Here is a 20,294-nt window from a genome sequence, read left to right as displayed (position 1 = left end):
CCTCGTGCGGGGGGGGGGAGAGAGTTTGTCCACAGGCCTCCTAGCACAAGGCCCTTGAAGTGGCCTGATTGGCCAGTCTGGAAAAGGGGCGGGGTTTCAGCCATAGCGAGGCCATTCCCCGCCCAGCCTTCTCAGTTCGGCTCAGCGTCTCTGCCTGGAAGGAGCTCTCTACCCGAGCTCCTTCTTGCTGCTTTGGGGGTTTCGCCCGAGAGCGGGCATGGCGGTGATCCAGCGGGTGCCCTAGTGGTCCCACTGTGCCGGTGTTAGGGGGTGCCCTATTTTCTTTGCTGGCCTCGGGGCTCCGTGGCCAGCAGTGCAGGCGGCCGTTTGGTCGGCAGGCCGTATCGGGCCTGCATAGGAGGCGGCTCTCTGCTCCGGCACGTCGGCCCGGCCGGGCGTCAATCCTCGGCGTTTTTCCCCTCGTGGCTTCCTCGCCTGGACGTGGAGAATGGGATTCATCAGGGCCTTAGCCCTTCTGGTTTGATTGTCTCTGGGCCTGAACGGGCCTCGGGGGGGCTGCCCCTGGGTTTTTTTTTCTAGTATCTGGGAGGTTTGTTCCCAGGATAGGGGTTGGTGGCTGGGCAACGCGTAGGTTTCTGTTTCCCTGTGGGTTAATTGCTCTTGGGTTGGCCAGCTTCTGCTGCTTACTCTCTTTTAGAGAGCCTAAGGGGTTTTTGTGGACTTGGTGGTTGGGGTTTTTTGCTGGTTTGGTTTGCAAGGGCCTGTGGGTTGCAAGATGCCTAGGAAAGCCAAAGAGAAGAGAGGTGGGAAGCCAGTTAAGCAGCCCAAACGGCCCGCCCCTCCTCCGTCCTCCTCAGATGATGATGATGAGGATATGACCTTGATTAGGGGTTTGATAAGCAGGATGGAAGCTTTGGAAAAAGCCCGTGGCGCTCCCTCTGATCCAGTGGGGGGGAGCGTTCCTCCTCCCAAGGTACCTCGTAGAACCAGGGGGGCGACTAGGACTCAATTACTAAAATCAATCTCTGCTAGGTTGGAAGCATTGGAAAAGGGTGAGGCCCCAGCCGGCCCGGTACCTCCTCCAGGTCCTGAAGGTCTCCCTTCACCTGTTGCTGTTGTTCCTGTCGGGCCTACTCCGGTGGCTCCATCACCGTTGCCTGATGACCCGGCTCCTGTGTTGCCTTCTCCTCGGGTTCCGTCTCCAGCCGCGCCTGTGGATGCTTTGCCAGTGGATCCTCGAGTACCTGGTGATGCACTGGTAAAACTGCCGCCCTGTAACCAGAAGGTTACAAGTTCGATCCTGACCAGGGGCTCAAGGTTGACTCAGCCTTCCATCCTTCCGAGGTCGGTAAAATGAGTACCCAGAATGTTGGGGGCAATATGCTAAATCATTGTAAACCGCTTAGAGAGCTCCGGCTATAAAGCTGTATATAAATGTAAGTGCTATTGCTATTGCTACCTGCTGTTCCAGGTGAGCCAGCAGCACCTACACCTCCCAGCGGCACTGGCCAGTGGCCCTATGTACCCTGGCCGATGCAAGCAGGCGGGAGTTGGGGAACACATTCCTATTGGCCTCCTTATCCATATCCTTGGGGAATGGGGCCCCCTGGCATTCTGCTGGGGGTCACTGCTGGTCCGCTTGGTGCAGCTGAGCGGGTATGGTTAGATACTGCTCCTGTGGGTTCCCTGGTCACTCCGCCAGGAGGCGTAGGCCCTGGTCAGGCTCCGGCTTCTGGGGATGTTAGTGGTCTCTATCCTAGGGGTATTCTCCCTTCTGGACCTCACTCCCCTTATGGTGGCATGGGGTTACCCCTTAGGGATCATTTACTTCCGGCTACTAAGGATAAGATTTTAAAAGGTGAGTATGTAGACATATTCAGTCTTCTCTTTCACGAGCCAGAAGTGAAACATAAAGAAGGGGAATCATGCAAGGACCATGAGGTCACTAAGCGTAAACCGGTAAAGAAAACTTGGAGTAACTGGCTGTCTGGGTTTACTATCTACATGGGCGTCATAGTTCAGGCACAGCCAGCTCGGGGACCTTTCCGGGTTTGAGGGTTTCTCCCCTGGGGGTGGTCCCTAAAAAGGTACCTGGAGAATTCCGGTTAATTCACCATCTCTCACACCCCCGTGGGTCGTCTGTGAACGATGGCATCCCGGATAGTCTAAGCTCGGTACGTTACACGTCTTTTGATGACGCAGTCCGGGTTGTTAGGAGTTTAGGGCCCGGGGCCCTTATGGCCAAGTATGATATAGAGTCCGCTTTCCGCCTGCTACCTGTCCACCCCAGGGATTTCGAGTTGTTGGGTTTCACCTTTGCTGGCCAGTTCTATTTTGACCGTGCATTGCCTATGGGCTGCTCCATTTCTTGCGCAGCTTTCGAGGCATTCAGCACATTTCTGGAGTGGGCAGTGCGGCGGAGGGCGGGGCTTGTATCCACCTCTCATAATTTAGATGATTTTTTGTTTGTTGGGAGGGGCTATTCTAATGAGTGCCATCACCTGCTTCGGTCCTTTATGGATCTGGCAGAAGAATTGGGGGTCCCTTTGGCTAATGATAAAACTGAGGGTCCTCATACGCAGCTCTCCTTTTTGGGGATTGAGCTGGACACGGTTGCTGGCTGTTCCAGGTTGCCGCAAGGTAAATTGACGGCCCTCCTGGATTTGGTACGGGCAGCTGGTCGGGCCCAAAAAGTTACCCTGAGGGAGTTACAAGTGTTAGTTGGCCATCTTAAATTTGCTTGTAGGGTGGTTGCCCCGGGTTGGGCCTTTTGCGGCGTCTATGTGATTTGATGGCGGGCCTGCGGGCCCCCCATCATCGGGTCAGGGTCACGGAGGGTGCTAGAGCTGACCTTGCCCTGTGGGAAACTTTCCTGTTGGGCTTTAATGGAGTGGCCTTTTGGAGGAGGGAGCAGTTGGTGGAAGCCGATCTGCAGATCCATTCCGATGCAGTGGGTGGAGTCGGCTTCGGGGTTTATTTCAGGGGGCGCTGGTGTGCGGCCCGTTGGCCCTCAGAGTGGGTAAGGATGGGTTTGAGTAGGGATCTTATGTTCCTGGAGCTTTTCCCCATCGTGGTAGTGGTTCACATCTGGGCCGACGGGTTTTCCAACTCGTCGGTTCGCTTTTGGTGTGACAACCAGGCTGTAGTGCAAGTTATTAACTCTCAGTCATCTCGCTCCCGCAAGGTTATGCAGCTTGTGAGGGCCTTGGTGTTGCAGTGCCTCCGGACTAACACTCTGTTCCGGTCTCGGCATGTTCCGGGAGTGCGCAATGACATAGCTGATGCTCTGTCTCGTTTTCAGTTGCACAGGTTCAGACAGTTAGCTCCTGAGGCGGCACTGCAACCGGACCCTATGCCCGCCTTCCTATGGCAACTTGGCAGTTGGAGGCACACCAGGCCATAGCGGCGTCTTTGGTGCCCATCACCAGAGCCAGTTATGCTGCCAAGATTCAGGCCTTTTCCTTGTTTTGAAGAGCAGAAGGCTTGGATGAGGTTTGGCCCATTCCCGTGTGCCAGTTGCAGCAGTTTCTTGTAATGTTGCACAGGGCAGGATGGGCTGTCTCCACGCTTGGGGGTTACCTGGCTGCCCTGGCCTTTGAAGCGCAGGTAAAAGGGGTTAGGGACTTTTCAATGGATCCTAGGGTACGGCGCATGCTCGAGGGATGGTCCAGGGAGCACCCGGTTGGTCCGGACCCTAGATGTCTGTTCACCATAGAGTTGGTGACCGTGGTGCTTGGGCGCTTGGAGGCCTGCTGTGCTAGCCACTGGAAAGTTACCCTTTTTCGGGCGGCTCTGTTAGTCGCCTTTTTTGGCGCCTTCCACCCAGGGGAGCTACTGCCACGGAACAAGGGCTCCCCTAGAGACCGGTGTTTGCAATTTGCTGACTTGTCCTTGACCGACGGGATGGCGCGGCTTTTCCTACGCCGATCCAAAACAGACCAGCGCGGTAAAGGGCAATTAGTGCGCTTGGTGGCCGCTGCTGACCCTAGCATTTGCCCCGTTCTCGCCTTGGGCCGTTATGTGGCCCTAGGGCCCGCTTCTTCTGGATGTTTGTTTGTGCATGCGGACCAGGTTCCCCTCACCCAATATCAATTCTTAGCAGTTGTCCAAAAGGCTTTGATGCCTGTGGGGGTTGCCTTGGAGGGTCTCATGTTACATTCCTTTCAGATTGGGGCAGCTACTACAGCTTCTCGGTTGGGCCTGCAGGAGGCCGAGATCCGGCGGATTGGCTGGTGGAAGTCCGTGGCGGTCAGGCGGTAAGTGCGCTGACAGTGGACCCAGGTATTAGTATTGATTGTTTTTTCTTTCAGCAGGTGCTGGCGGGGCGGCGCCTCCAGTACGGGTCCTGATTTGCGGCCACTCGCTGGTCTTTGGGGCCTTCAAGCGGGCCAGCACCTCTCACTGGGGTTCGCAGCTCGGGTTCGGGCGAAGAGCCTCTGTGTACTGGCTGGGCATGCGGGGCATGCTGTGGAACCAGCTGCTGCCGGCCCTCAGGGATCACTTAGCCAGGTTTCCCATTCCAATGGTTCTGATCCTTCACCTGGGTGAAAATGATTTGGGCAGGAGGACTGGGCTGTCCATCGTGCAGCAAGCCGCCTCCGATTTGTCCACACTGCATAGGTGGATGCCTGGGGTCCGCATCCTCTGGGTCAATTGGCTGCAGCGCCGGGTTTGGCGGGCAGCGCTTTACGGGTTCCGTTTGGAACGGGCCCGTCGTAAGGTCTCAGCGGCCATAGGTAAGTTGGTAGTGGCCGCTGGAGGGGATGTTGTTAGGCAAACAGATTTAGCGGCCCGTTTCCTGGAATTATACTGCCCGGATGGGGTTCATCTTTCAGAGGTTGGGTGCGATTTGTACCTGCGCAATCTTCGGGGTGGGCTTGCTGCACTTTTGGATGGCTTGGGGGCAGGGAGGCCAAGCAATGGCTGACCTCCCTGGGTGGCAGTGACAGTGCGGGCTAAGGGGTAAGTGGTTTGTTAGAGTATGGTGAGCACCTTTGGATATTGTAAGGCGGAATGGTTAATCACTCCTTTGTAGCCTGTGCGGCACGGGGAGAAATTGATTGCCAGGAAGCCTGCTTAAGGATTTCATCCACCTTTGGGCTGTGCGGTCTGGTGGGGGGTGAAGACCTTGAGCTGTCCAGATCCCTTCCTCTATGGAGGGTAGTTGGCTTTGAAGGAGACAGGTGGGATATACCCACCTGTTTCCTGAGCCAGGGTGTGTCGCCCATGTCAGGTGATGTATAGAATGATAGCATCCTATAGCATGCCTAGGAGCCCGCACTGTTCTATGTGGGTGATTAATCACCTGTTTTCAGTCCGTTCCTGCCTATGTGTTATTAATAAAGCGTGGCCCTTTTCACCCATCTTATGTCTCTGTGTCTTCTTGGGCCGGGGTCTGGGGACAATCAGTACTGTGCACAACCCAAAATCCAGCCTCAAGTTCTGAATTTGAATGTACAGCAGCCAGCTGCAAACCTCAGGTAGGAGTAGCAAAACTCACTACAGACCGAGAGTTTCAATTGGAGTTGGGGAGGGGAACCTCAGGTTGCTTTTCCAATGGGGCAGGGGTTCCATGCATTTGGACATACAATAAATCCAACCTCTGCCCCATTCAAGTCCAGTTTCCCATTATGTGCAAATGGGACCAATGAGTTTGTCTCCTAAACTAAAAAACACACAACATACATTAAAGACCCCATCACTGTGACATCCTTCGTTCTGCATGTGCCTTCATGTGTCAACAGTAAAAGTGGTTGATATGAGCAAGATGACTCATTTGTGAAAAGATATTGGTTCATTTTGGATGATCTGATTTGAGACAGTGAAAGACACAGTTGATCATTTACACATGAGAGCAGCAGAGAAGGAAATCATGGGATGGAGGGGTATATGTGACCCTTACTGCTCCACTAGTCACCCACAGCTGAAGCTCATTTTGTGAGCATGCAGGACAGGTCTTCCTCTGTGGCAGCACCCAGGCTCTGTAATGCCCACTCCTGGGAGATTTATGCTGGCCCCTCTCCCCTGGCGTTTGGCTGATTTTTTAAGGCCCATCTATTGAGCTGCATCTTTGGGATATGCTGAGGAGGGTTCCGTACCTGTGATGCTTGTACTGTCTGACTTAACTGCATTTTGTTTGCCGTCTTTACTGTATGGTTTCTAATTAACATGGGTAGCCGCTTTGCACATTCCACAGGCAACATTAATATAAAGTAAATCAATAAATGGTCCCCAAATGCCTTTGTGATTACACTAGATGTGGGGAGAATAAGTCCCCAGATTATTCTCCAAAATCTCACAGCAGGAGAATATGAGGGAGCGGGGGAATTCTGGTGAATTTCTACGGAATGCTCATGTCTTCTCCAAAATCCTCATGGGGATCTTTTTCTTCAGCACAGCAGCTAGCATTCGGGAAATGATGTTTTCCCCACAGCATGATCCCCATTCAGGAGAAGAAAATGATGGGGGGGGGAAACAATTGCAGCCAGCCAACACTGAGGGGGGCAAAGAATCCTTGGTTTGTTGCATGCTTCCTATAAAAGGGCAAGACAAACACTCCATAGGTGGTTGATGGAATCAGTTTAACGGCCCTCCTCCCCACACCCACCAAAAGAAAAAAGAAACACCCACCTTTGTTTTGTTAATGTGTATAATTGTCAAACCCCAGCTGTTGTTGGACTACAACTCCCATCATCTCTATTAGCCACTGTGGCTGAGTGTGATGGGGTTGTAGTCTGGAAACAGCTGGAGAGTCAAAGCTGTGGTGCCCTGTGCTAGAGTTTTGAAGTTTTCTTTATTGTAATTTCAAGCTGTTTTAGATGATGTTTTCATTTTTGTTGCTGTTTGTTTGGATTGTAAACCACCCTGAAATTTTATATAGGACAGTATATAAATGCAGCAAGTTTTTAAAAAGAACAATTAAGATAGGCAATCTTTGATCATCCATGTATTCAGACTTGGAAGATCTACACATCCCAATAGCTCTTTATTTTCATTTGTATGAGTGCTTGCTTACAAAAGTAAAACCTCTATTTCTCCTTTAATACATTGTTAATAATAGTGGTGATGATGATGATAATTTAAGTAACAAATCATAATTTCTTGATTTTCTGCAACGGTATACTTTTCGACATTGAGTTTGTTCTTCCAGTAGCTCTACAGTCTCCAGCCCTGGTTGCTCAGCTGAAGATCCTGAGTCCTGTAACCCATTTTTTGACAACCAATCTGGTACAGAATTTGTTTTGCTTGTTCTCACCATGGTTATGGGCTTAGGCACATTTAGGCTGGCTTCTCAGCAGGGGCCTGTCTGGTTTGGGTGACCCTCCAGCATAGCCCTCTGCATCCTCAAAGCTCGCAAGCCCCTCCACCTCATCAAGGTAGTGCCCGGCAGAGGGTACTTCCTCCTCAATTTATTACCAATGTGCTATACTGGAAATAGATCAAGGAAAAATGACAACTAGTGAAGGAATTAAGATGCCAAACAGAAACAGTATATAGAGTCTCTCATCTGAGGAGAGTTATAAGTATCTGGGCATTCTCCAAAGTGACAAGATCAAGCATACTGAAGTGAAGACCAAAGTTAGTAAGGAATATATAAGGCAAGTAAGAAAGACACTGAAATCCAAACTTAATGGTGGTAACACTATCAAAGTAATCAACCCATGGGCAATTTCTGTAATCCAATATACAGCAGGTATTGTTGATTGGACACAAGCAGAATTGGATGTGCTGGATCAGAAAACCAGGAAAATAATGACAATCAATCATGCCCTGCACCCAAGAAGTGATGCTGATAGGCTGTACCTGCCAAGAAATGAAGGTGGACATGAAATGTTGCAAGTCAGACAGTCTGTTGAAGAAGAAAAACAAGCATTGGTGGAATACATCAATGAAAGCCAAGAAGGAATACTACAGGAAGTGAGTAAGACAGGACTGTTGGAAAAAAGGGAATCAAAGGCTGAATACAAAAAAACAGCAGATGAGGAATCGACAAGAAAAATGGCACAACAAACCATTCCATGGTGAGTTCTTTAATGACATACAATTGAAAGTCAACAAGAGCACAACATGGCAGTGGTTGAAGCAGGGGACACTGAAGAGAGAAACAGAGGGTCTCATTTCTGCAGCCCAGGAACAATCACTACGAACAAGTGATATAAAAGCAAAAATTGATAAGACCCAGAAAGACAGTAAGTGTTGGTTATGCAAGGAAGTGAATGAGACGGTTGAGCACCTTGTACGTTGTTTTAAGAAAATCATGCAGACTGATTATAAGGAAAGACACAATAAAGTTGTTGCAATGATCCACTGGAACTTTTGCAAGAATTACAAATTGCCAGCAAGCAAGAATTGGTGGAATCATCTGATTGAGAAGGTCACAGAAAATGAGGAGGCAAAAACCCTTTGGGATTTTAGAATACAAACTGATAGGCATTTAGTGCACAACACACCGGATCTGACAGTCATCGAGAAGAATCGGGTTCTGATAATTGATATTGCAATCCCAGGGGATAGATGTGTCGATGAAAAACAATGGCAGAAAATAACCAAATACAAGGACGTTCAGATTGAAATTGAGGAGCTCTGGAAAAATAAAACAGTACTGGTGCCAATAGTTGTTGATGCCCTTGGTGCAGTACCAAAAGAACTTGAACACTATCTCAACACCCTGGGCATCGATAAAATTACAACACATGAACTACAGAAGGCCACACTACTTGGGACAGCACAAATACTATGACGCTACCTTTAATTTTTCTTTGGTTACCCTAGACCAGGGATTCTCAACATTGGATCCCCAGATGTTATTAGACTTCAACTCCCATAATCCGCAGCCCCAGTGGCCTTTAGTTAGGGATTATGGGAGTTGAAGACCAATAACAACTGGGGACCCAATGAGAATCCCTGTCCTAGACCCTTGGAAAGGGCCTGATAAGTACCAAATCCAGTCAATCACATCTGGTAGACTGTGTGTAAACAGCATCATTTTAAAAATGTAGGAATCTTTGCCCAGGTATCTGTTACATCATGAATGTGTCCATAAAGTAATTCCAACATTGTGATGGAATTCCAATACACAAGAGGTTGTGTGTGTTTGTTATGGTGTCAGCTACTTACGCATCCTTAAAAAAAAAGCCCCAGAAGTCTCCATTCATTGTCCCCCACTCCCCTTGCAGAGTATGCATTCCAGAGTAGGCTCCTTAAGGGATTCTGGAGGTCTGCTTTCTCCTTTAGTTATGCCCCAAGGATCCGTCTATGGATCTGTAAATTATTCCTGTGTGTGAAAATCTGAGAGGTGAGAAAACCTAAATAGGAGATAAATTCTCTTAAGCATTTTCCCCTCCCGGAAGGCAAAAGAACAAACCAATCAGTGGTTGGAGAATATTCTCATCTATGTCTAGATTATACCCTTTTCAGACACCCACATAAGTTACCAAGGCTATGTCATGGTGTAGGGCCAGGCTCCAACCCCCTGGTCAGGGAAAGGCCTCAATGGAGGAGGAAACCCTTGCGGATCTGCTGATTGGGAGCCTGGGAAAAACTGGATGGATTCTGAGGAAAGGCAATGCCCAGCCTAAATACTAAGGTAAAGGTAAAGCAGAATGCATTAGCAGACCCAGCTGTGGAGGGCGAGGTTGCCTGAGGTGACACTTTTCCCTTTGCAGCTTATAAGGCAGTCAGAGAAACAGTGTGGAGAGATGGAGAGACACAGAAGAGAAGGAGAAAGGGAGGATCCTGGGGAGAGATTAAAAAGGAGAGTGAGTAAGATGCTGGGTATGGCACTAACAGCATCAACAAGAAGAAAGACCCATGAAGGACTAGAACAAGGAAGATTTGGAGACAGGATGTCTTTCTGATGCGAAACAAGATCTCTGAAGCAAGACTTAGACAGAGCCCAAAGTATGCAAGCCTGATTATAAGAAAATAGTCTGGCAGCAACTGAGGGCTGAAGAAAACCACTTTGGTCAGTTGTTAAATATTCTGTCTAAATATTCTGCTACCCATTAACCATCTAAGCTCTTTTGATGTTGAGCTTCCACATGTGGGTAGTCTTTACAGGTAGTTAGTGGAGTCCAAAGCCAGGTCAGGGAGGGTTGAGCTGGGAATCAGGAATGCAGGGGAACAGGGACAGGTTCAGGAAGCAGTCAAGAGTCCAATCCAGAGTCAAGGTTTGCAACCAAGTAGACAGACCAGGAGCTGAAGACAACAATGCACAAAACCAATGAAGATCTTGATACGGAGGCAAAGTCTTACTCCAGACTGGAAGCTTTTATGTCTTTCCTGTTCTGGAAGTTTCCAGTTGTCACTTCTTGTAATGCCAGGATCAGTGTTGCCTCTAACAGAGATTCCCAGATGTGGTTGACTACAACTCCCAGAATCCCCAAGTAAAAGCCATTGCAGCTGGGGATTGTGGGAGTTGTAGTCAAGAACATCTGGGAACCCCTGTTAGAGGGAACACTGGTCAGGATCCACCTGGACTTCAACACGGAGGATAACTTCTTGGAGGAGATACAGCACACCACAGCTGAGACCCCACCCTCAGCTCTAAAAGAAGTCCCCTTGATCTGTCATAGGAATATATAGGAAGCTGCCTTATACCGAGTCACACCATTGGTCCATCTAGCTCAGTATTGTCTACCCAGACTGGCAGCGACTTCTCCCAGGTTGCAGGCAGGAGTCTCTCCCAGCCCTATCTGTAGATTCCAGGAAGGGAACTTGGAACCTTCTGCATGCAAGCATAGAGATGCACTTTCCAGAGTGGCCCCATCCCCTAAGGGGAATATCTTACAGTGTTCATGTGTAGTCTCCCATTCAGATGCAAATCAGTGTGGAACATGCTTTAGCAAAGGAGACAATTCATGCTTGCTACAACAAGACCAGCTCTCCTCCTCTTGTCAGGTTCTGAGTGGCCAGAGCTTGTCACCACTTCTTCTTCAGCTGGCCACTTGGAAGAGACCTGAAGCCCTTGGAACTTGTTGCTCCCTGGTGGGGCTCCTGTCCTATCCTGAGAACCTCCTCCATTGCCTCCAGGAGCAGAGGCAATGCTGTGCCAGGATCAAACTCTAGCTACAGAAACAGCATACTCTCTTGGCTACTTGAGGCTTCCCTCCCAATGTGTTTACTTCACTCTGACCTGGGACCTGATTGCTCCAAGATGGAATGTTAGTTTGTTTAGAATGCAGAAGTTGCTGCTGTGGTCTCTACACAAGCTCCTGAGAGACCAGCTTGAGATCCAGGGAGGGGTAAGGCTCTTGGCTACTATATAACTCCTCCATTTGTAGGTAGCCATTGCTGAATCAACAGATTCTTAAATGAGCTGCTGCCTTGATGGAACCAGGCATGGACATCTGGGTCTAGGCTCAGAGTTCTCCATGTTCCACTCCAGCTCAGCAGTCTGCCACGTGGGGCATCAGTATGCAAAATCTATGGCCCCCTTTGGACTGAATGGTAAATTGTGGGGATCATCGCAGTCTTCAGTCTGGGACATAGGCGGAACTGGGGGGGGGGCAGGCAGGGCATGTGCCCTAGGCGCCACTGAGGTGGGGGCACCATGCCAGTTCCTGCCACCCCCACCCCAATGCCCACCTGCCCAGCCCCAGGGCCCCTCAGCCACTTGCCTCCAGCTCCGGCCTAGGATCGGAGCAGCCTGCAAACTGCAGAGCTCTTCTCTCCCCGCCTCTCAGCTGATCGGTGGGTGGGCGGGGCTTCCAGAGAGGCCTCCGAGTAGGCCTCCCTGAAGCCTGAACTCAGCAGGCCCAAAGGGAGGCAGGAAGCCAGGAAGGAGGCTGGCAGAGTTCCCTGCAGCAGACCCTCTGCCCAGACCATCCAGTACAGCCTTTGCCAGGTAGGCTGCGAATTCCTTTTTGTGGTTGCACCACCCCCCAATATAAGGATCTGCTTGCCATAGGGCTTTGATATGGGGGGTGGGGCGAGACTGAGAAGTCTCTGAATATTTAATTTAAAACAGACTGAAAAATGTGCTGGCTTTAAAAACAAAAACTATCTTAAAAGGCCTATAAGTGGCTTGTTTCATGTCAGAAAATTACAAACACTTCTGGAACAAATATTTATTCATTCATTCATTCATTCATTCATTCATAAATGCACTTATGTTCAAGTTGTTTTGCAACCCAGAAGGTCTGAGTGAGAACTGTGAAGCATGTGTGGTGCTTTTATTTTATTTTATTTTATTTTTCTTGTGTGTGAACTGCTCTCCAATGACTTGCAGGGACTTCAGGGTAAATCTGGCCAACATGTGAATGCAACTCCTCCATTTCAGAGGAGATGTGTGTTAAAGTGCTTTAAAAGCCTCGTGTGAAAAACCTCCTGGAATCAAACTTTACTGAATTTGTTCAGAATTCTGAGAAAACAAACATAGGCTCACACTGCATGGTTGAAAGTCTCCTTTGCTAATCTGCAGCGAGGGGGCCATTTTAATAATTCGTCTTTCTAGTGTGTTCTAGGCATTAAAAGTAGCACGAATATAGGGTACTCATTGTATATCACTGTATACTGTGAAGTGTGCATGTGTGTATTCAGTGAAATGTATTTCCAGGCAGCATACTTATTCTGAAATATCAGACTTAAATCCTTGGGGGCCTGGGATGTGTGGAGGCTCTGGACTTTGAGGGGCTGGGGGCCCATTTTAAAATCTCATCTTGGCCCATTCCAACCTTGCTATGCCCCTGGCGGTCACTACACTTGGGTTTCTGCACAACACCTGTACAGAAGAAACTTCCATGTAGAAAATGTGTCTCTTGTAAACTGACCCTGAATTTTCCATCCATGACTGCAGTCTGGCACTGGGGTGGGGGGGTACCTTTAAGAGTGGCTTTCCCGCTCTAGCGCCATAATCCTAAGAGTAATTGTGGTGGCAGGACACCTCACTGCCGCCCCTTCCCCGACGTTGCTTAAAAAAACTCCCAGCAGTCCTTTGCGCATGCACACACACGTCACAGAGACGTGAAGCACGCGCTTGTCTCTGTGACATGCGCACGCATGCGCAAAGGACTGCTGGGAGTTTTTTCAAGCAACGTCGGGGAAGGGTTGGCAGGGAGGTGTACTGCCGCCCCATTTATTCTTAGGATTACGGCGCCAGAGCAGGAAAGTGGCGGGAGGGGTAAATAAACACTCCTGCCGCTCTCAAAGGTACCCCCCACCCAAACCGGGCCACCCAGGTCTGGACCAGTCCGTAGGCTTTTTCAATGGCCTCCGGACTGGTCCGGGCCCATCCCTACCTGGCAGAACTTGGCTGTCTGCTCCTGTTGCAAATGCCTCTGTCTAGTGTGGCAAACTAATGTATCCTCCTCCCTCTTAGTGTCAAAGTAAGCACTAGTGTGGTGAATGCACATATACCCCATCATGAGCCAACAGTCATCATAAGACAAAGGCTGGCAGGAATCATTCAGTGGTTTATAGACACATACACCCCACCACCACCTTCTTCTTCCCCTATTTTGCTAGTGGCTATTTGGGCAGGTGATCCTCTAGGACAAAGTCATGTTTTTTAAAGAATGAGATGAGACAGAAAATGACACTTGGAATCCTTGCATAACTCCTGACTGTTGTTCTAAGTCTTTTACAGAGATGGCTCATGTTTTCAGGTTTTGATCAACAACCATGTCTAGCTGGTACAGTGTTCCTTTTAACAGGGATTTCCAGATATTGTTGACTACAAGTCCCATCATTCCTGTTTGGACAGGGGCGCAATTTCAGTGCTTGCTCTAGGTGCTATTTTCCCTATTTACGCCTCTGGTCTGGGAGCTGGCAAAGGTGGGGTAACTGGCTGTGCAGGCTTCCTCCGAGCCTGGAAGGACAGCCTGTGCCAACCAATAAGATAGGAGCCCATGGGAGGAGCTTCCTCCCTTAACTCTGATTTGGAGTTAATTTCCAATCCAGACATCATCATGGAGGGAACAGACCCTTGTTTGGCTGAGTGTAACTCACTACAGACTAGGGACGTGCATTAACCAGTTCCTCCAGGGAGGTGGGGGGGGTCCTTTAAGGGCAGGGAGGGTACCCTTACCTGCCCTACTGCTTTCCCCCCAGTGACACTCTCCCAAAAAATGTTGGCACGGGGCTGCAACATACCTCCCTGCATGTGAGCACGTGCGTCGGCCATTTCCAGTATGATGCTGACCAGGGCTGCAGCCAGGTACGCTGCAGCCCCACACCAATGCTTTTGGGGAGAGTGCTGGGTGTGTGTGGAAGCAGCAGGGCATGTAAGGGCACCTTCCCTGCCCCTTACAGGACTCCCCACCTCCGAACCAGCTCGAACGCTGGCATTCTGAACCGGTTCGGCGCTCCAGAAAAGGAGTGCCAACAAGTTCATGCACATTCCTACTACAGACTGAGGGTCCATTCCAAGGTTTGGGGATGAAACCGGAACTGTGGCTGGGTTTGGTAACCGCGGTTCTGATCATCTGGATGTCATGGGGGCAAAACATGAGATGAGTTTGCCTCAGGTTCCCCGTGAAATCCGAATGGGGCCTATGGCAGGCAGGCATTCTCAAGCCAGGCAGCCCCTCACACTAATATGTACTCTGTTCACTTGTTTAGATGAGGAAGTGCAGTCTGGAAGACCCTTGATGGGCAGTGGGACATGCTTGTCCCTCAGGGAAGAAATATTTTGCCCTCACAGTATGCAGCAGCTGGATAAATATATTCTTCCAGGAATGGGTTGTAAGAAATTAGACCTTTCTTTTTCTCCATACAAGTGCTGGAGCAATAATGATTCAAAACTGCACATGGATATGAACCATTTGATAAATATCTGTGGCTATTTATAGCCACCCTGCAAAAAGTGGGAAATATCCTTAGAGGTAGGTTTCACATATCCCTAGATAATACCCTTTTAGATTTTTGTCAGCTTGTTCTCCATTGTGATTACTCCTTTTCCCATCATGCAGTATACACAACACATGACGGCACTTGCTGGAAAGACATGTATGAAAATTACTTGGCCTAATTCCCATGCTTGTCTGAGAATTCTGGAGAAAATCCATTCTATGAATTTGTTCTGTTGGTCTCAGAAAAAAATTGCTGTGGTGTGGGTGCAGGCACAGGGGAGGGAAGGATTCTTTACAGTAAAGTTTTCTCCTATGAGTGAAGAGAAATATGTTCTCTTCAAAAAAGGACAGTGAAGGATTATTTTATTCTGTATGTTGTGGGGTTTGGGTTTTTTAAACAGTTATAGCATTTCAATAATCTTTATAATGCTCAATTATTGTATTGTCAATGGCTATGAGTGATTCCACTTTTAATTTGCGGTTGAAAATCTCTGGTGCAAAATATTCCTAATGCACAGGTAAAATATTGAGCACTAAGTCTTTCCTGTAACTAAGTCCTGTTCCATTTCTTCCTTGAATTTAGCACAGAATACAGCTGAAGTTGCATTTCCTTAAAGGATGCCAGATTAGCTTGTTAAGGATGCCAGATTGTTAGTTTGGCTGGCTACACAGGCAGAGTGACCAGTCCAGTTGTCCTTTCATCAAGGGAGCTAATATGAGATGGTCTGAGGCTATTCACACCATGGATCGTGGGGCAGGGAAGCAGGGTGAAACCTACCTTCCCCCGAGACAAGCAGTTCTCTTCTGTGTGGTACACGGCTCTCACGCACACACAATCTGTGCTGCCCTGAGCAGCATGGACGTATGGAGGCCAGGAAAATGAGTCATTGCAACAGATGTCCTGCTCAGCTCAGCCCCAATTTGGCCAGGCCTTCAAACATATCTTTTTCATCTTAAGGACTAGAAATGTGCTTTTGATTTAAAGAACTGAACACTGAGGTTATGTGGGTGCTCACTTCTGGAGATTCTGAATTCCAGGGCCAAGATCAAATTCCATGTTTGGAAATGGAGAATATGCAGTCTGTGCTGTCTATGGGTCATTAATGCTAAAGCTCTTCTGCAAGCCTTAGAGAGGATGCATTATTCATCAGCCCTGAAATGTCCCAGCAAGAGGTGCCTTGTCATCAGATCTTTAGCAGACATAATTATGTTGACAGAAGAACATGGAAGTGGGGAGAGGACAAGGTTACTCTCTCTGCCTCCAAAAACCTCTCTCAACTAACACTAATAATTTCAGAAACTCTTTGTGACTGGAAAAGTAACCAGAATGAGTTTGGCCACAATGCTAATGGAGGTCAAATGATGCACATCATTCTGTTTGATATAAGCAGCACTAAGGGAAATGGCAAGGGGAAGAACAATCAAGTTGGCAATATGCATGCAAGTTGTCAGACTTCTCTGACCCCATGGCCACCAAACCTGCAACCCAGCAAGAATGTCAAGTCAGCTCCTGCCTCAACCAGCACATTGCTGCCTGCCTCCTGGTTTAGTTCTACAGCTCCCTGTAAGGGCCGAAAACAGCTGCATGCTGGCCCTTTGGCCATGGATCACCCATTGCTGCCAACAGACCCAGTGGGGGCCAAAAGTGAAGGAGTGGGGCCTCCGGCAGTCACATCAGGCAACCCAGAGGTGCTGAGAGTTGGAGGTAGAAGTGAAAGAGACCAGGAAGAAAGGGTAAGGGTGGAGTAGTAAGGGAGAGGGGGTGGAAATGAGGAGAGAGGGTGTGGGGAATGGACAGAACCTGCTAGGGCATAAACACATCCAGGGTGAGATGTGTACACAAGGCTGCTGAGGACCTGTACTTCCAGTATGGGGCCAAGCCAGTAGGAGAGCCTATTCATAGCAGGAAGGATTTGGGTGCAGCAAACTCCCCCTCTTATACTCTGGGGCACAGGGGACAAGGAGCAAGGGAGCTGTCCTGGGAAAGTACAAGGATGTGGCTACAGAAAGTCTCCTAAAACTGATATTTGACATTGATTGATTGACAGATTGATTGATTAAGTGCTGTCAAGTAGGTGTCGACTCTTAGCGACAACATAGGTAGATTCTCTCCAGGATGATCTGTCTTCAACTTGGCCTTTAAGGTCTCTCAGTGGTGCATTCATTGCGGTCATAATTGAGTCCATCCACCTTGCTGCATGTCATCCTCTTCTTCTCGTTCCTTCAACTTTCCCCAGCATTATGGACTTCTCAAAGGAGCTGGATCTTCACATAATGTGTCTGAAGTATGACAGTTTGAGCCTGGTCATTTGTGCCTCAAGTGAAAATTCTGGATTGATTTGTTCTAGGATCCATTTGTTTGTTTTCCTGGCTGTCCATGGGATCCTCAAAAGGCTTCTCCAGCACCAAAGTTCAAAAGCTTCAATGCTTTTTCTCTCTTGCTTTTTCAAAGTCCAGCTTTCGCATCCATAGAGTGTCATGAAGAAAACCATTGTCCGAACAATTCTAATCTTTGTAGGTGAAGACACGTCACGGCATCTAAATATCCTTTCCAAGGCCTTCATTGCAACCCTAACAAGTGCTAGTCTACAGCATATTTCTTGACTGCTGGATCCTTTACTGTTGATGGTCGATCCTAAAAGGCAGAAGCTCCCCACCACTTCAGTGTCTTCATAATCAATTCTGTGGCTGGTTGCTGTACTCGTCATTAGTTTAGTCTTCTTGATATTTGACATACATGTAGAATATGATTTTTTCTGAGCAGTTCACTATTTCTTTCTCCCCAAGACTCCCTGTTGTTTATATATTCAAAATACTGAATTCAACAAGGAATATCTTGGGAAGTTAAACATGGTTCTTTTCTTGGGAATGTGCTTCTATGTTCAAATCTGCCATGCTGAGGAGGTCCTGGGCCTCCAGTGGTAAAGCATGTGCTCTGCTGATAGGAGGTCCCAGGTTTGAGCCGTGAAATATTCAGTTCAAGGGATCTCTGGTAGCAAGGAAAGACTTCTGTCTGAAACTGAAACCAAAAGAGTTGAGAGTCAGAACAGACAATTTTGGGTTAGATGAGCTAGTGGATTATCTCAGTAAAAAGCAGCTTCTTATATAGTTGAGAACCATAGACCCCATCTTGGCCTTCTCCTTACAATTACTTTGGAAAGATTCTCATTGTAGTAGCCTGGATCATGGCTCCCGTGCACTGTTGCACTGTTATTGCCAAAGAGCAAATGATTTACAGGCAAAGGGTTTCTGAAAGGTTAGGACAATAGTGCTAATTAACCTGCCTACCAACATGTCATGGCACCTCTCCCTGTTTCTCCATGACAGATAAAAATATTCTACTGTGTTGGGAGATAATTGACAATCCCCATCACCCTTCCGTCATCTCTTAATAATACTGTCAGGGTAAATACAACATGAGATAATTGAATCAGCAAACAATAAAAATTCGGTGTGCTTTGCCAGCTAAAGATCCAGGAGGATTTAATCTATAACAGGAAGGTCTAATTATATCATAAAATACAATAATGGGGATATTATCAAGCTTTTTTCAGTTTAATTTGTTTTCTCTCCTTTCTTAATTCCCAGCCCTGTCTACCCACAGCAGTGGCAGCCTGGTCTCTTAAAGGCAGTAACATTTCTTGATATGTGGCTAAAGATGGGCAAACAGGGCCCACCTTGATTTGGAATGGATTCAGCCACCCTGAGTCTTTGCAGGGATTCTTTTTTAGCCAAAAGCTCTGGTTTTGCAAGAATTCTCTGAAAACTTGGAAAGCTGGATCCATTCACGAGCTCTCTATTGCTCTTCCATCATTCCCACTCTCACCTTTCACATATGTCTGTCTCTCTGACCCCTCCTATGCAATAGTACTTTGGGAGGCCCACATCAGTGTCAAAAGAGTCAACATAGGCAGAAGAGAACACAATCGCAATTATTTTAAAAATAATCAGGATTAGTGAGCCCTTTAGAGATTATTGTTTAATCCCAGCCATAATAAACAATATAACTGTCCAGTCAATCCAGATGTGACATTCACCCACCCCCAGGACAAGGCTGTAGCCAGCATCAATGCTTGGAGCAGCTCCCAAGGAGCAGATGACTGGTCCCCAATGCTGCCACACCAAACCCAGGATGGGCCCGCATTTCATGAGGATGACAGGACAGGCTCCTGACAATGATGCCATCAGATGATGGGGACAGAGAGGCTGGGGAAGTTGGGTGGGATGGGGAAAGAAGGGGAGGGGAACAGGGGGCACAGAATGAGATAATAAAAGCACGAGGGAGGGGCCAGGGCAAAAGGGAACCGGATGTCTGGCCTTTAAGAACAGGAAGGCCGGTGATGAGGGCAGTTTGGTGTGTCCGGGAGGGTTGTAGTTCTCCTGAGAGAAACCAACCCTGTGACTGCTGTTAGCAGGAGGAAGAAGTGGGTGAATCAACCCCCACCCCTGTCTCTGAGGCCTGACTCCAGTGGGAAGCGAGTGTAAAGGTCACTTCTCTCCTGGGAATCGCCCAGGAGGAAGATTCCAAGCTGACAATGACATTAATAAAATAATTAAAATATCTATTGTAAAAACAGAACCAGGTTAAATCCTGTCTAAGAAGCTGAAAGTTAACCCATTCAATTAAAAACCCATCTTCCTGACTTATTCCCTGTCTCAAACTTTCACTGGGAAGGAAAGTCTGGAGGGGAAATAGTGGCATGAAAGACTGTCCCAGGCAACACAATGAAGGTTTTTGAGTATGCTCAGAAGCCTGCTGTCACCAGGGGCGTAACTATCATAGGGCAAGGGGAGACAGTTGTCTGGGGGCCCACTGCCTTGGGGGGGCCCCCAGAGGCAAGTCACATGACTGACTCCCCCAGCCGCTCACCCCCCGGGCTTCCTTCAGCTGTATTCATCCTCCGAAACTGATGTGAGTATTAAGCCCTGGAGCTACCAGAACAGCATGTCTTTCTCTATCCCCATTAAATGACTTGCACCGTCCACAATAATTTAAGATTTCTTTACTTCATGAGCTGAGCTTCAGTGAGGGTGGGCCCATTTTAAAATCTTGTCTCTGGGCCCACTCCAACCTTGTTACGCCCCTGGCTGTCACCACTGGGAATGCTGGGATCTGTTGTTTTAATTCCTTCCTCCCTTCTCCTTGCTGCTTCTTCTCTGCAGCTCCCTTGCAGTTATTGTCATTATTGTTCTGACAAGCACTGACCATAGAAGTTACTTCTATGAAGAAGCACCTCACAGTTCTCTTTTGCTGGCATCTCTCATAAGCACCAGGGACTTGGGAAATGGAGTTTTCCCAGGGCACCTAAGTCCTACTCAGTAGGAAAGGGTCAGAGGGGCAGCGTTTGGTGCTTTGTATTTAAGAGGGAAGCAGCTATAAAAGAAGACTAACTGAGCAGTGGATGTCCCCATCCTTCAACATTGCCTTGGAGCTCTGCTTCCCACCATCACCCAGTAAAGGTCCATCCAGACATCCCTTTTTTGTGGGTTCAAGGGGTCTGCAGTTTTCCTCTGAGTCCCTTGGCACACCCACACAAACACATT

Source organism: Hemicordylus capensis, chromosome 4 (assembly GCF_027244095.1).
Source record: "Hemicordylus capensis ecotype Gifberg chromosome 4, rHemCap1.1.pri, whole genome shotgun sequence".
Lineage (NCBI taxonomy): Eukaryota > Metazoa > Chordata > Lepidosauria > Squamata > Cordylidae > Hemicordylus > Hemicordylus capensis.
The sequence above is the reverse complement of the archived record's forward strand: the minus strand, read 5'-3'. Positions refer to the sequence as shown.